The sequence below is a fragment of the Mus caroli genome, unplaced genomic scaffold, assembly GCF_978045245.1.
Source record: "Mus caroli unplaced genomic scaffold, Mus_caroli_1 scaffold_12, whole genome shotgun sequence".
NCBI lineage: Eukaryota > Metazoa > Chordata > Mammalia > Rodentia > Muridae > Mus > Mus caroli.
Window position 1 is genome coordinate 34,532,226 of NW_028227267.1, and position 16,634 is coordinate 34,548,859.

The window sequence follows — 16,634 nt, forward strand, 5'->3', positions numbered from 1 at the left end:
ATGGGTATTTTGTTCCCCCTTCTAAGAAGAACCAAAGTATCCACATTTTGGTCTTCCTTCTTTTGAGCTTCATGTGATCTGTTAATTGTATCTTGGGTATACCAAGCTTCAGGGCTAGTATCCACTTATAAGTGAGTGCATACCATGTGTGTTCTTTTCTGATTGAGTTACCTCACTCAGGATGATATTTTCTAGTTCTATCCATTTGCCTAAGACTTTCATAAATTCTTTGTTTTTAATAGCTGAATAGTACTCCATTGTGTAATTACATCACATTTTCTGCATCCATTCCTCTATTGAGGGACATCTGGGTTCTTTCCAGCTACTGGCTATTATAATAAGGCTGCTATGAACATAGTGGAGCATGTGTCATTATTACATGTTGGAGCATCTTCTTGGTATATGCCCAAGAGTGTTACTGCTGGGTTTTCAGGTAGTACTATGTCCAGTTTTCTGAGGAACCACCAAAATGATTTCCAGAGTGGTTTTCAATCATCAGTGGACTCAGTTCCCAAATATCATGACATAGACTAAAAGACTCGAAAAGTAAACAGCACCCAGGATCTTGCTGCATACAGGATATGCACCTCACTGACAAAGACAGATACTACCTTAGAATTAAAAGCTGAAAAACAATTTTTCAAACAAATGGTCCCAAGAAACGAGAAGTAGGCATTCTAATATCAAATAAAATCGACTTTCAGCCTAAAGTTTTCAAAAAAGATAAGGAAGGACACTTCATATTCATCAAAGGAAATATCTACCAAGATAAACTGTCAATTCTGAACATCTATGCTCCAATTGCAAGGGCAACCAAAACCAGAAAAGAAATTTTACTAAAGTTCAAAACGCAAATTGTAACTCACACAACACTGGAGGGAGACTTCAAGTACCCCACTCTCATCAATGGTCACATCATGGATACAGAATCTAAACAGAGACACAATGAACCTAACAGAAGTTATGAACTAAATTGATCTAACAGATATCTATAGAACATTTCATCCTAAATCAAAAGAATATACCTTCTTTTCAGCACCTCATGGCACCTTCTACAAAATTAACCATATAAATGTTCACAAAACAGGCCACAACAGATACAAAATATTGAAATAATCTGATGCAACCTATCAGATCAGCATGGACTAAGGCTGGTATCAATAACAACAAAAACAACAGAAAGCCTACATACACATGGAAGCTAAACAATACTTTCCTCAATTATAACTTGGCCAAGGAAGAAATGAAGAAAGAAATTCAAGACTTTTTAGAATTTAGTGAAAACAAAGTTACAACACACCCAAACTTATGGGACACATGAAAACCATGTTAAGTGGAAAACTTATAGCTCTGAATACCTCCTAAAAGAAACTGGTAAGAGTATATGCTAGCAGCTTGACAGAACATCTGAAAATTATAGAGCAAACAGAAGCAAATATACCCAAGAGGAGTAGATGGAAGGAAATAATCAAACTCAGGGCTGAAATCAACCAACCAACCAACCAAACAAACAAATAAACAAACAAAAAACTATACAATGAAATCAACAAAACAAGGAGCTGATTGTTTGACAAAATCAACAAGATAGAAAATCCCTTATCCAGACTAACCTGATGGCACAGAGACAGTATCCAAATTAACAAAATCAGAAATGAAAAAGTAGACATAATGACAGAAACCAAGTTAATAAAAAAAAAATCATCATATCCTACTACAAAGCTGTAGTCAACAAAACAGGAAAATCTGTATGAAATGGACAATTATCTTAACAGATACCAGGTACCAAAATTAAATCAGGATCAGATAAACCATGTGAAATGTCCTATAACCCCTAAAGAAATAGAAGCAATGGGTAAAATCTCCCAACCAACAAAAACTCCGGGCCAGATGGGTTTAGTGCAGAATTCTTTCAAACCTTCAAACAAGACCTAATACCTATTCCCTTCAAACTATTCCACAAAATAGAAACAAAAGGAATAATACCCAATGTGCTCTATGGAGCCATAATTACACTGATACCAAAGCCACACAAAGACCCAACAAAGAAAGAACTTCTGAATTTCATTTATGGATACCAGTGCAAAATTATGCATTTTACTTCTCAAAAACCAAATCCAAGAACAAATCATGAAGATCATTCATCATTATCAAGTGGACTTCATCCCATGGATGCAGGGAAGGTTCCATATACAGAAATCCATCTGTATAATCCACTATCTAAAAAATCTCAAACAAAAACACTGCATGATCATTTCATTATATGCTAAGAAAGCATTTGACAAAATTCAACATCTATTTATGATAAAAGTCTAGGGAAGATCAGGAATTCATGGCCCATACTTAAACATAGTAAAATCAATATACAACAATCCTGTAGCCAACATCAAACTAAAGGGAGAGAAACTGGAAGCAATCCCACTAAAATTAGGGAGTAGACAAGGCTGCCTTCTCAGTCCCTACCTATTCAATATTGTACTCAGAGTCCTAGCCAGAGCAATTAGACAACAGCAGGAGGACAAAGGGATACAAATTGGAAAGGAAGAAATTTAAATACCACTTTTTGCAGATGAAAGGATCATATACTTAACTGAACACAAAAGTTCCAACAGAGAATTCCTTCTTTTTTTCTTTCTTCTATTTTTTAAAATTGTTTCCTTTATATATTTTAAACTCCCGATTTTTTTGTTTCTTTTTTGTTTTTGTTTTATTTTGTTTTGCTTTGTTTTGTTTTGATTTGGGACAGGGTTTCTCTGTGTAGCCCGGGCTGCCTGGAACTCACTTTATAGACCAGTCTGGCCTGGAACTCAGAAATCTGCCTGCCTCTGCCTCCTGAGTGCTGGAATTAAAGGTGTGCGTCACCATGCCAGGCTAAAATCCAGATTTTTTTCCTCTCCTGGTCCACCACCATACCATATCCCATACCACCACCCCCAAACCCCTGTGTCCACAGGATATCCCCACCCCCACGCCCACCCCCACCAGACCTTTGAACTCTCTAGGGCCTCCATTCTCTTGAGGATTATGTGCATTTTCTCTGACTGAATCCACACCTGACAGTCCTCTGCTGTATATATTTTGGGGGCCTCATAACAGCTGTTGTATGCAGCCTGGTTGGTATTGCAGCATCTGAGAGATCTCCAGGGTCCAGGTTTACTGAGTGTTCTTGTCCTCCAACAGGGTTGCCCTCCCCCCTCCTCAGCTTCTTCCAGCTTTCCAACATCAGGGGTTAGCAGCTTCCCATAATTCAACCACAGGGGTCAGCACACAACCAATGATTAGAAGCACTGACTACTAGAGAACTACTAAACCTGATATACGACTTCAGCAAAGTGGCTGGATATGAATTATATCAAACAAATCAGTATCCTTAATTTACTCAAAAAATAAACAGGCTGAGAAACAAATTAGGGAAACCACATCCTTCTCAATAGTCACAAACAAAAGAAAATACCTTGAAAGAGACTCTAACCAGGCAAGTGAAATATCTGTATGACAAGAACTTCAAGTCTCTGAAGAAAGAAATCAAAGAACATCTCAGAAGATAGAAAGATCTCCCCTTCTCATGGATTGGCAGGATTGATATAGTAAAAATGGCCATCATGCATCTGCAGATTCAATGCAATCCCCATCAAAATTCCAAATCAATTGTTCTTATACTTAGAAAAGCAATTTGCAAATTCATTTAGAATAACAAAAAAAGTGTCATAGAAGAGTGAACAAAAGAGTCACAGGAAGAAATGTGGAGACAAGCTGTGGAACTGAGACTGAAGCAAAGGCCATCCTGAGAATTCCCACCTGGGGATCCATCCCATATACAGACACCAAACTCAGACACTATCAAAGATTCGAAGAAGTGTTTGATGACAGGAGCCTGCTACAGCTGTCTCCTCAGAGGCTCTGCCTAAGACTGATGAATACAGAAACAGATGCTTGCAGCAACCCTTTGGAATGAGCATAGGGTCCCCAATTGAGGAGTTAGAGAAAGGACTGAAGGGGCTAAATGGATTTGCAACAATTGGAAGAACAACAATGTCAACCAACCAGATACTCCAGAGCTCACAGGAACTGAACCACCAATCAAAGAGTACATATGGAGCAACCCAAGGCTCTAGCTACATATGCAGCAGACAATGGCCTTGTCAGACATTAATGGGAAGAGAGGCCCTTGTTCCTTTGAAAGTTCAATGCCCCAGTATAGGGGAATGCCTGGGCAAGGAGACAGCAGTGTTTGTGTGAGTGGGGAACTCTCTCATAGATGCAGATGGAGGGGGCATGAGATAACAGGTTTTGAACCAGAAACCAGGAAACAGGATAAAATTTGAAGTGTAAGATTAAAATATTTTAAAATATAAAAACAAAATTAATTGAAGACCCAGAAATTTAACCATACATATCGACACATGATCTTTGACAAAGAAGCCAAAAATATACAATGGAAAAAAGAAAGCATCTTCAATAAATGGTGCTGGTCCTACTGTCAGTAAGTAAGTATGTAGAAAAATGAAAGTAGATCCATATTTGTCACCAGGAATAAAACTCAAGGCCAGGTGGATCAAAGACTTCAACATGAAACCAGATTCACTGAATCTAATTGAAGAGAAATTGAGAAAGATCTTCAAACTCACAGGAGTAGGGGCAAATTTTCTAAATACGCTCCGATGGCTCAGGTTCTAACATCAAACATTGATAAATGGGACCTCATGAGACTGAAAAACTTATGTAAGGCAAAGGGCATAGTCAGTAGGACAAATTGGTAACCTACATAATGGGAAAAAAATTTCACTAACCTTACATTCCAAATTATCTAAAGAACTCAAGTAGATAAACACCAAAAAGAAAAGAACCCAGTCTGAAAGTCGCAAAGAACTATAGAAAAAAATCAAAACAAGGAAACTTGAATGGCTGAGACGCAGTTAAAGAAATGTGGAAAGTCCTTAGTCTTCCGGGAAATGAAAACCAAAGCAATTGAGATTGGTATAAGGCCGTATACTTTCCAATAAAGAATGGCCAAGATCAAAAACTGGCAAAAGCACATGTTGGTGAGAATGTGAGAAAAGAAAATCAAAACTTCATTTCTGGTGGGCATGCAAAGTACTATGACAACTATGGAAATCAATCTGGAGGTTCCTCAGAAAATTCGAAATAGATCTGCCTGAAGGCCAAAGACTTACCTTCATGGCCTATGGCTTCCGAATTTCATGTTTCATCCAATGGCATATTATTTAGATCTTCCTATTGGGCTTCGACTTTGATCTTGGTAAGCATTTGGTCTCTGATTCTCAAACAGTTCTCTGTCCTCACACTTTTTTGAGGTATCGCCAACCCCAGGGACATATTTTTCCTTCAAATTTCTCCAAATTTGGGGACTTCTAATATTTGGGGAAACTGAGTGACAAAAGCAATGTATGCTGAGCACTTTAGTGTCCAGTGCATATGAAACTATGTGTGTTTAGATATGGTAATCCTCTAGAACATACTTTATGAAAGAAGCAGTATGCTCTTAGGTTCCCTGTTTGACCTCACTTAACTTTGCCAGCTTTGTGGGCTGCTGTACTGCTGCTCTGAGAATAATCAGAAACTCCTGGAATAGATGCCTCATGTCTCATTGCCTTTGCCAGGGTTAGGACACTAGTGGGAGTAGGTTTGATGGAACATTAACAAAACCAGTGCTTCTTGTCAACCATCTGAATGAAGTACCATGTTCCAGGACAGTTCTGTATGAACTTGTCATATCCAGGAAATGGAGCAAGAGAAAAGCCAAGCAAAAGACATCCTTTTACAGCACCCTCGACACCTTTTCACAGGACAGGGTAAGTTGGCTTTGGTAGAAGAAGAGATGTTCTGAGATAGTTGCCCTTCATCTGATCAGAGAATAAGAGTTCATGAATTTTGGGGAAACATTGTGAGTGTGGGGTTGCAGTAAGCATCATGTAATGTGAATGAGCAAAAACTATATTAATATAAAAACAAAATTAAAGTTTTATCAAAATGGGGCAAAATATATTGTTCTACTAACTCTAGTATGTATACACCGGCAAACACTTTAACATCTAGAAGGGCTAGATGTTGTAAAGTAGGGTGACTTTGTCATTGACACATACTGTGTACATAGCAAAGATGAATAAAATGGAGGACTTGCACCCCAAAGATCCATTATTCCCCTCACATCAAAGTGACTGTGCCACCTTTAATAGAAATCTAGAGGCTTCTTTTCATCCTGGTCTCAGGGCTCATCCATAATACAGTACCAAACAAGCCCTGGCCATGTGTTCCTGTGTTACTGGCAGAATTCTGCCTCAGGGTTCAGAGACACTGAAGGGCCAGCTTTGGCCTTCCAGGGCAGCCATTCTTTCAGCTATACCAGGCCCTCTGCCACCTAAATGGAGACTTCCACATAGGCCTGTCATCTCAAAAACAGAAGCTAAGTTAATCCAAAATATTGAGATGCCACTCTACAGTCATGTTGAGTTGGTTCCATGAGATCATACAAGGTAACTAATGTTTCTGTGACTGTTTTCCTTATTTGAAATTGAGTAATGAGATCATCTGAGGAGTAACCACTTCTGACTAACATGAATGATAGGACTGTACAGAGCATGAGCTTAACGTTCTAGGTACAGTGCAAATAACTGGGGGAATTAACAACAAAAACCAAAGGAAACAATAGGAATACTAACAACAACATTTTTTCAAAAAAATACTGAGTGCTGGGATTAAAGGCATGTACCCACTCTGGCTAGCTTTATATGTAATAAAAACCAAACAAACAACCCTTTTACAGTTCTATCAGTTACAGTAGAGGGAGCTGTGTGATACTGTGTGCTGCTTTCTTTCCCCAGATACCTCAGGTCTTCAGTCTTCTACCAGGTGAGCTGGACCTAAGAGCAGCCTAGTTGACTTTCCTACTGGCATGGCATGATTCTGCAAAAATCCTTTTCATGATAAGAAAAAGTATGGAGGAGACCCCTTGTTGGTGCATCCAGAATCCTTTAGGCCAGGAAACAACCAAGCCACAGATAGTGAAAAACCAAAGGAAAAATCACATTGCCAAAATATGGGCTCCATATTGGAAGAAAAGGCCCTCAACTTCTAAGGTATCAACAATATCTGCCCCTCAATTGTGAGCTCTGCATGTTGGTATTGTGTGGCTTCAGGTGGTAGTCAAAGGCAGATGTCTTCCCGCAAAAGACATACATGATTTTTCATCGTCCATCTGTGAGGATAGGTTTCATTATAGCACAGATTCAGCACACCCAGCATAAGAACACAGAAGCCTCAGATGACAAAGCCAAAGGGACTCCATCCTGAACTTATAGACCCATTAAAATTGAAGTTTAACCTGAACTCAGGCCATTCCACTCCTTGCCCTACCTCCTGAGTTTTATGTTTGCTATGAGTAGAGAATTATGATACAACCCCAGCATCCCATGCCTGCACTTGGGAATTCAGGAAGACTGATATTAGAGAACTGATGGCTATGAGGCTACAATGCAGTACAGTCCAGGTTGACCTTTCCTCAATGATGTCCACTTTAATTGTCTGGTTGTATTTTAGAAAGGGAGGGTGTGCAAGTTAATAATTTGAAGATGGGACAGAAAGTTTACCACTTTATATTTGTCCTGTCGCTGAGCCCCTATGTTCCAAAGAAAAGGGCGTTTTCCTTGCAAAAGATGGGATTATAAATGGGAGATTTTTTGAAACACATGGATATGTATATAGGAACAATACCAAGTATCAAGATATGCACAGTAACAAGATATTATCCAGATTTTATACAATTAAAGGTATAGGAGAAAGATATTGGCCTTTGTGAAACAGGGAAAACCTGGGGAATTAGACTGTATGTCACATGAATTCACTCAGATAGTATATTTATTATTGAGAAATATCTCTTCACCATCCCTAGAGATTTGGATGCTAACAAAAATCTCTTCTGCATATCAGGGTCCTAACCAATGCTTCCCATCGAAAGCACTTGTCTTCTAATGAAGCATATGAAAAATCTCTGAATTTAGAAAGAGAGGTTGCAATAGGGTATTTGCCAGGTCACATGAGAGGCTCTAGGAAATGCACAACAGAAACTGGTAAATTTGGGGAGATCTAGTTATCAAATAGGCCTTAGCCTTTCCCAGTGACATCATCAGTAATGCCTTCCTTGGACAATCTCTTGTATCTAGGATAGAACTAGAATCTTCTGTGATGTCACCTGTGTTGTGGCTACAGCAACTGACTGTGGGATATTCCTTCAGTGCCTTTTGGGTTTTCAATCAGGCATGTTTTCCTGGCTGCGCAGGCAATTTCACAAGGAGAATGGTGATCAAGGAGAGACCAGACCAAGACAGAAGGAATCTGGCATCCTTTCTTGTAAAAACAGAAGAAGGAAATCATTCTGGGGAAGGCACAGTGAGTCTTGGGCAGAGTTTGGGAAATTCTGGAACAGGTTGGCTTGAGCTGAGCCTTCCCTGAGTAGATATTAAGAGCTGGAGCCTTGGACTTTCTTAATGACAGACCAAGAGACTAAAATTTCTGAAAATTCATTTGACAGAGCCAGGAATTGACAATCCTGCAGCTTCTTTTCTAGGAGCCATTTAATTTCATTTAGAGTGTCAAAGAATGCCCTGAGAAGGCACTATGAGAATAACAATGTGTCCCTTATTGGTAGGGAGTTGAAGCACTTCATCTTCTAAATTATTGTAGGATACATGAGTCTCTGATGCAGAGAACAGAGGAGGATTCTAATCTGGTCATTTGTTGATGTCTCAGCCACTTTGAGTTTGAACACACATGACTAGGTATTGATGGTTTTCTTGGCATAACATATGACATGAGCTGAAATTGTTCCCCAAATCTTTATGTGTGAGGCAGCTTATGGATTTCAGGGCAAGGGGTAATATAATAAATAGTGTGTGTTAGTTGTGACCAACAGTGGTGGTTGGGAAGAGGAATATAACTTAGCAGACCAGCTCAAATATAGCCTTTCTGCTTTTTCAGTGATTAATCCTGTCTCTAGCTTTTCTCTTCCTCAACCTTCTCTTTGGGACTCAGAATGGTCTCCCCTGCCCTGGGCCATCAACTATGCAAATGCATTTGTGTTTATCTATCTTCAGTGTCTGCTGGGAAAACATCACCCCAAAATTGCAACATCACTAATCATATGAAGAATATGAATAAAGTAGAAGATATGAAATTTTATATCAGGAAGATAAATGCTGAGAGATTAGAACTTTTTCGAATCTTGGACATTGACATGAATACTGATTTGAACTACAGGTAAAATTATGCCCTGTATCCTGTTGACTGTATTGTGCCCTCTCTGTTAACCCACATTTTCTCTCATAATGGAGTGTGTCATCTCTCACATTCATTATAAGAAGTCTTGACAGTTGTTAAATTGTTGGATAAGAGCTGTGTGTTCTATGGTCATCCTCTTTTGTACTTGCCCTTGCTGTGCTTGGAGTCTGATTGGTTTTGTTAACAACTGGTCACAATTGCTGCCTTACTGTGTAAGAATGCAATGTCTGCAGGCCATTATTGCTTTAATATAATTTTGTTCATTGTACTCTCAGACTGTGGAACCTACCTGGATTTATTTGGCGTTTTAACTTGTGTGTGTGCATGTGTGTGTGTGTGTGTGTGTGTGTGTGTGTGAAGTTAGTTGTTTGTGTTTTGTCCAGGATCTGGGGTTCTGAGACCTTTGATGGGATCTGAGGATTTGTGTGATGCACAGTTTGTAGTGCATGGTAGTGTTGAGTCCTTAGAGGCCCAAGTTGATCATCAGGGTACTTTGTTCCCTGTGTTTACCTTGGTATCACAAGGAATCTCCTGGGGTAGGAGGTGTTATAAAGCCTTTTTCTTTGTAAATACTAGTTATGTCCTCTGAGAATTCATTTAGCAATTGGATCAAAGGATTATCCCTGCCTTAAAACTAAGAGGAGAAAAATCCTTATATCTAAGGACCAAAGCCTGTGGCTCAGTCTAGTAGAAACATCTCACAGAACTAGTATATTCTTTCAGGCTCACAAAAGAAGCTCTTGAAGGTCAGCCATCTCCATTTGGTCGCCTGGCTCTGCTGTCCTCTGCACAAGATATTTAATCAGTACCAATAGGACCCACTTTGAAGGAGCAATGATGTGGCATACAATTGGCTTGGGTAGTCCAGATACAGCCTTTTTGCACATGATACCTGATTGCTTTAGTTCAGAGGATTATTTACTCTTTGGGCCATGCTCTACCACAGGATGAACATTGAATTCACCATCATTAAATCACAACATGAGAAGACAATGTTAGATATGGAAAAAATGACACAGTCAATAAGTGATACCATTGAGATGTACAAGGAATTCATAGAAGATAAAGATTCCTACAGGTGAGTCCCAGACACAGCTGAGACCCTGAACTAGGCAGGGAATGCTTGTGGACTTCCAGGACTTTGAACAAAAGTAAGAGCTCTAGTTCTATACTATCTGTTTCTTAATAGGAGCCCTCCCTTGAGGCAAGGGTCTTGGATTTGTACCTCTTGAACTCATTTTTCCTAAGTGTGAAGATTGTCCAAGACAGTCAGTCTTTATTCTTCCAAATTCAGGATCCTCTGTATAGAACCAATTTCCACCATGCTGGGAATCTCAAGCAACCCTGACCTCTAGGGTTCTGACAGCAGATTAAAAGATCTGGGATCCATGACAAAAATCGAAAGAGTTTATACCTTTTGGGTCTCCTCTCCTCCCTCAGAGGGGATTTGCACTCTTCCTGCTGATGGTTTTCTGGTACCACAGACATATAAGCAAACATGAGGTACATTTCCTCCTCTGTGATGTACATGGGGCACTCTTAGTGTCAGGGTTTTCAGAAGTCCTTTGATTCTTGTGGCATGTGGCTGGTCCCTGGATTTGACCTGCCTCTATTTTGGACTGATGGGTATACTGTGGACTCTAGTCTGAGGCTCTCTGGGGATCTGGGACTTGCAGAGATTATAGTACTTGGTGGAGTGGCATGCAAATAGAAGCTTGCTGGGAATCACCTTTTTTGTTTGTTTGTTTGTTTGTTTGTTTGTTTTTTATTCAGCTTCAAGCACACCTACCTCCTGAAAGAATGCAATCAATTGAAGGAAAAAGTAAGGATGTTGCTGAATGAGAACAGAAAGCTGCTGGTAGAGCAGGCTGACCAGAAAGCATCCTATGGTGAAGAAAAGAGGTTCTGTGATGAGACCTCCAAGAACATACATCCCAAGTGCTAAGCAGTAGCAGGTAGGGTGATGTGTATCAGAGGCAGATTGCCCTCATGGCTAACCATAAACATAGACAATCCAATGAAACATCCACCAACTTATCCAGGCACTCCCCTGTGTCTCCTCCAAGTGTTTATTTAGGTGATCATCTACAAGGCTTTCTCTGGAGGTAGCCTTTTTCAAGAAACTATATGTTTAGCAAGCAAATTTTTCTGCCCTGCTATAATCTGCAGTTCACTAGGGGAGATTAGTTGATTACACATCACAACTCTACATGATATTAAGTTTGAAGGGTGCTGTGCTGGAGTCCTTCTTCAGATCAGTGGAGAGCTTTGAAGGAAGAAGTAAAGTCCTGAAGCTCATTTGCTTTATGGGCATCAGGTAGGTTTCTAGGTAGGACATAGATTGCAGGAATGATAGCTTAGTGGAACTGACAAATAAGTGGATTTCATTGTTGCCTTTTGGAAGTTTTTGTCCCCCACCCCAACCTTTTCCCCTATAGATCTTGATTCACACTGAGTGAACCTGAGTAGCAGCATGTCAGTCCTATTTTCTTTGAGTGCTGTTGGAGTTTTCCTTCCTGGGCCTTGTGGTCTGGAGCTGGCTGAATGAGCAGGGATGTAGGAAAGGCTTCTCAAAATCTCAGTTGGTGTGAGAGTTTTGAGGCTTCATGTAAAAATTTCTCCATATATACCCCTCATATGACCAAGAATGTTTTATAGGGATTTCTATTTCTCTAGTAAGAATACTAGAGTTGAAATTCTCAGTTTAAATATCTGCTCTGCATAGTCTAAAATATTTGTTCATCTAGCATGATAGATTCTTCATTGTTTTTTGCTCCCTTATGTTTTTATGTGTGTGTGTGTTTGTGTATGTGTGTTTATGGGTGCTTATGCCAATCTGTACCTTTGTGGGTATTTTGTAAGGCCAGTTAAGGACATCTGATTTTGTGTAGTCATTCTTAACTTATTTCTTTGGGCCTAGGTCTCTCAATAAACCTGATACTTCCTGTTGTTCGATGTCCAGTAGACTTTTCATCTCCTGTCCACTACCAGGTGGACATCTGTCTCTTATTTAAACCAACAAATCATTAAACAATACTACTATTTTTAAACTAAGTATTAGATTTTTTCATTTTTCCTGCTTAGAGTTATTGCCTGGGAGATTCTGGCTTGTCTTATTGGCTTAACCATGGGCATACATAGAAGCCTACAGGACATCATTCTGCTGACATTGTTTTGCTAACTATATTTTGGGCATGGCTCTGTTTCAGGATAGATTCTCAGAGTTGTGTAGAGTGCTGCATTTCAGATATGTCACAGCAGGTCATTTAACTAGATTTCTCCTGACTGATTTTGAGAATGATTTAATATCATATAATAAGTAAGGTGTTGTAAACTTCCTGAGTAATGACCAAAAGTCACAGTCTTCCTTGGATGCTAAAAAGGACTCAGTGTAGGTTTAGTGAGGGGACTGTGATGAGTCACAATGGGGCTTACTGGAGGCTATAGGTAGAAAGCTCTTTCTTGGCAATTTAGTGCTACGTTGTCCAGGATATCTGTGTAGAGATTTTAATGTCCTTGTAGAACCAGCAAGTATTTGCATAGAAAAAGTTTCTAAAGAGGAGATAAGTACAGGTCAGAGCTGCAAAGCCCCCTTGAGTCTAAAACCCTTGTACACATCATAGGTCCCACTACATGCTCATACAACAAAAATATGCTAGATAAGAGCAAGAATTTCATTGATGTATGTGTTTTTGTTTCAGTCTTTTTGTGCTATGTGGTGTGTGTGTTGGGGTGTGTTTGTGTGTGTGTGTGTGTGTGTACCAGCTGTGACTCAGTGTGTTTATTCTAAGTTGTGTGTTTGTATAATGCAAAATGCCTTTGTAAGTGTTTGTGGTATGGATATATACAACTGTGTTTCTGTTTGTGTGTCTGTTTGGGTAGACTTGCAACCGTGTCCGTCTTGAGCGACCAAGCATGATGAGTAAAGCCCCTGAGATTTCAGATTGCACCCATGAAAAATCAAATACAGCAGTCCATTTAGTATGCAACTCTACCTAGCTCCCAAGTGAAATAAAAAGGGACACAAAAGCTCATATATAGTCATACTTTCTACTGGCTAGGGGCCATGTTACTGATCCTCATTGAAAACTTTTGGAGAAAATCATCTGTATATGGTACATAGAGTCGAGGAGGACATTATTATATAAAATCCATGTTATGTCCCTTTTCTGCTCTGAAAGAATTATGAAGGCCCACTGTAATGTCAGGTGGCTCACTGTGTCTTTTCAGCATTCCAGATTCTTTCCTCACTGCTTGCTACCATTGCCTTTCCAGCTTCCTCTACTCAGTAAAACTTAGCCTTATAATTTCATTTGGATTCTAATCATTGAGAGATTGTGTTGCTTGTAGTTGTACCTGTATCCAGCACAATTCCCATAGTTGTGGTGCAAAACAGGGCTGTTTCAGGAGCCCCTTGATAATAATAATAATAATAATGATAATCTAAAGAACTCACACTATGTTATTTGTGTAACATTCTGCAATTGCTGTTATTCAAAATCATTTTCTCAGAGTTAGAGTCAGCCTAATTGGGGGTTGGGAGAAATTAGGACCTTCAGACAGGTCTGGTAATATAAAATCAGGTAGGTGTATGAGAAGCAAGGTTCAAAAAGTAGAAAAGAAGTCTCCTTGGATCCAGAGATTCCAGAACAAGAGTAGATATCCACAGAGTCTCTAGGACACATGAGGTCTGTAATGATCCTCAGGGTAGTCCAGAAGAAGATGATATCCTGATGTCCATCAGCTAAAGAGTGAAATTGTACTATGTGATGCAGCCCTTTCATGAACTATTGCTCAGTGTTAGATAATCCATGCAAGTATTTGACCTTCAACTAGTTAGTCTCATTTTACTCAAAATATCCCTGACACAGTCATATTATTTGAAGAAAATTGATCCATTGGATACTACTTATAGTGACTTCCTATTTTTCTGGGATCATACCTTTGGACATAAAGACAATGATCAAGGGAGCCTCTAATGGAAGGAACTGTTTACTTTGGGAAAAGGCTGAAACAATGAAGGTGAGGCTAGTCCACCACCAACACGTGATCCTTTGCTGGCAGAGAAGCCTACCCTACACAGCCTTTGGAACTTGCTAAGACAGATTGAATAATATGCCAAGATCCCTGATTCTGAGTCTGGTTCATGAGGGGAAAGCATATCACTGACTGAGCTGTCTATATGCTTTGCCCACTATGTATCTATCCCATATAAGATTTGTTTTTTATGTCTCCAAAATATCCTGGGAGATTTTTATAATAGCATTAACTGTGGAAACTAAACAGTTTGCTGAAGTATAAGGTATTAGTGTTATGTGAATACAAATAAATTGCATATTTGACAGAGTGCTCTACCACAGTCTTAGATGTACAGGTGTGTTGTTATGTTCCTTCATGGCCATCAGTTTTAAAATTCAGTTCCTAGCCTTGGGAATATTTTCAGTTAGCACATTCTTTCTGATTTTAGGACCCATGCAGTGCCTGTGGACTTCATGTGATATATTTTCACTAGTTATTTCCAGATATAGGGGTTGATGAGTGGTACCCTGTCAGGATCCTGCACTAGAGAAATAATCATAACCTTCACTTCAATTCTAGGCAGGTTCCCCATAAGGCATCTACATGGTTTTCTAGGTTGATCACATCTCTCTTGAACTCAGATTCAGAGATTGCTACAATGTTATTATTCTATATATTATACATGGACTATTGGAGTAATATAGGTTTTTTTTTAAACTCCAGTATAGTGTGTATTTCACAGCTCAGTTTCTAGCTGTTTTTAAAAGCTGAGAAATAATTACAAGCCCAAGTGCTCTGTGACACTTGGGGATGCAGGCAATGACCTCAGCAGATGATAAGTTGTAACAGATGGTCCAGCTTAATAGATCTAGTGTGAGACGTAGAGCTGAATTGAAAAACACTTACTGGGCCGTTGTTCCTTCCTTCCCTAGGTGTGAAATACTCCAGCAGAAACTGGAACATGGAACAGACCAGGACAAGGCCTCCTTTGAAGAGATCTTCTATAGGGGAAGCTCTGCATGTGCAAACCAAATATTTCATCTCATCCCCAGTAATCATAGCTATCATCTGCTGCATTTTCTTCCTTTATTTTTGTTTCATTGCAATGAATAGCCCTTAATTTCATCTGGGCTCTGGCTCAGCAGGAGTGAACATGTAGAGGGATTCAGACATGTGCTGAGACAGATCAAGAGCTGCTAGGCAAGCAGGAGGTTCTGAGAGTGTAAATTTACCTTGTCCTGATAGGTCATCCAGGAAAATTACAAAATCATTCTACAAAATTGTAAAGATTTGAGCCAAAGTTGGTAACATGTATTCTGCTAAGTCTTGGGTGTCCATATTCTTCAAACCCACACTCCAAAAAAGGAGACCTACTAAAGATTCTCTTGTAAAGATTGTTACAAGAAGTAACTCATTTTCTACTATGTTGCCAAGGACAGTCATTTGCTGTCAGTGTTTGCTATAAAATAACAGTAAAAGAAGGCTGTTTAGCACAATTCTTGTTTTGGGATTTTGGTTTGAGCTTTGATTACTTTTGTTCTTTGGTTTTCTTTCATTTCATTAGAAGTTTTTTGTTTGTTTCTTTGCTGTTGTTTTGTTTTGTAATTGATTTAATATTTTGATAAGGCTATACACTGTACATATTGACTGCCCACTTTTAGTTACTATTGAATAAATTGGATGTATTCTTAAGATTAAAACAGTGATCTCCAACTCTTCACTCATAAGAAACTTCTTTATCCAAGTGTGGTATCACCCTACTGAAATCCCACACCTATCAGACACAAATGGATCTCGTTAAGGGGCCTGGGTTCCATAATGACTTCTCAGTCAGACTGAGCTACAAAAGTGATTGATTTTACATTCAGTGTGGATAGTGTGTCCAACTGTGGATACCGATGTCATGATGGAAAAATTACCCATATTGTATCCTTGCATGTCAAATATTTAGCTGCTGCTAAAATGCTGTGGATGATAGTGTTGAACAAATTAATGGGAAATATATCAGTATTTCTGAAATGTCTTTCAGGAAATAAAAATATATTCTAAGGGAATATAAAAGCTGCCAGAAAATACAGACATGTATGCTTCTGCTTTCCTTCAAATGTTCTATCAGTGGTAACTACTACTAGAGAGATTCAATTTTAGGACCTTTTGAGATAGGGAATTTTTTGGTGATTTTGTTGTTTTTCTTGATTATGAGAGTGAATTTTGTGCTTGACAATACATTTGGTTCCTTTTAGGGGTTTTAACACAAGCACAGTGTAGAGTTCAGTATTCAGTATCCAGATGTTTTTAAAAGCTGAGACAAAATCCAGGCCCAT

The 16,634-nt window shown here is 39.1% G+C and overlaps 1 long non-coding RNA gene and 1 pseudogene across 1 annotated transcript in view; both read left to right on the forward strand.

The window, feature by feature from the left end:
* The window catches only part of LOC147001682 (uncharacterized), a 143,879-nt gene that overhangs the window by 43,068 nt on the left and 84,177 nt on the right, over positions 1-16,634 (forward strand). The window lies entirely within an intron of this gene.
* LOC147001684 (uncharacterized) lies at positions 8,238-15,440 on the forward strand (annotated as a pseudogene).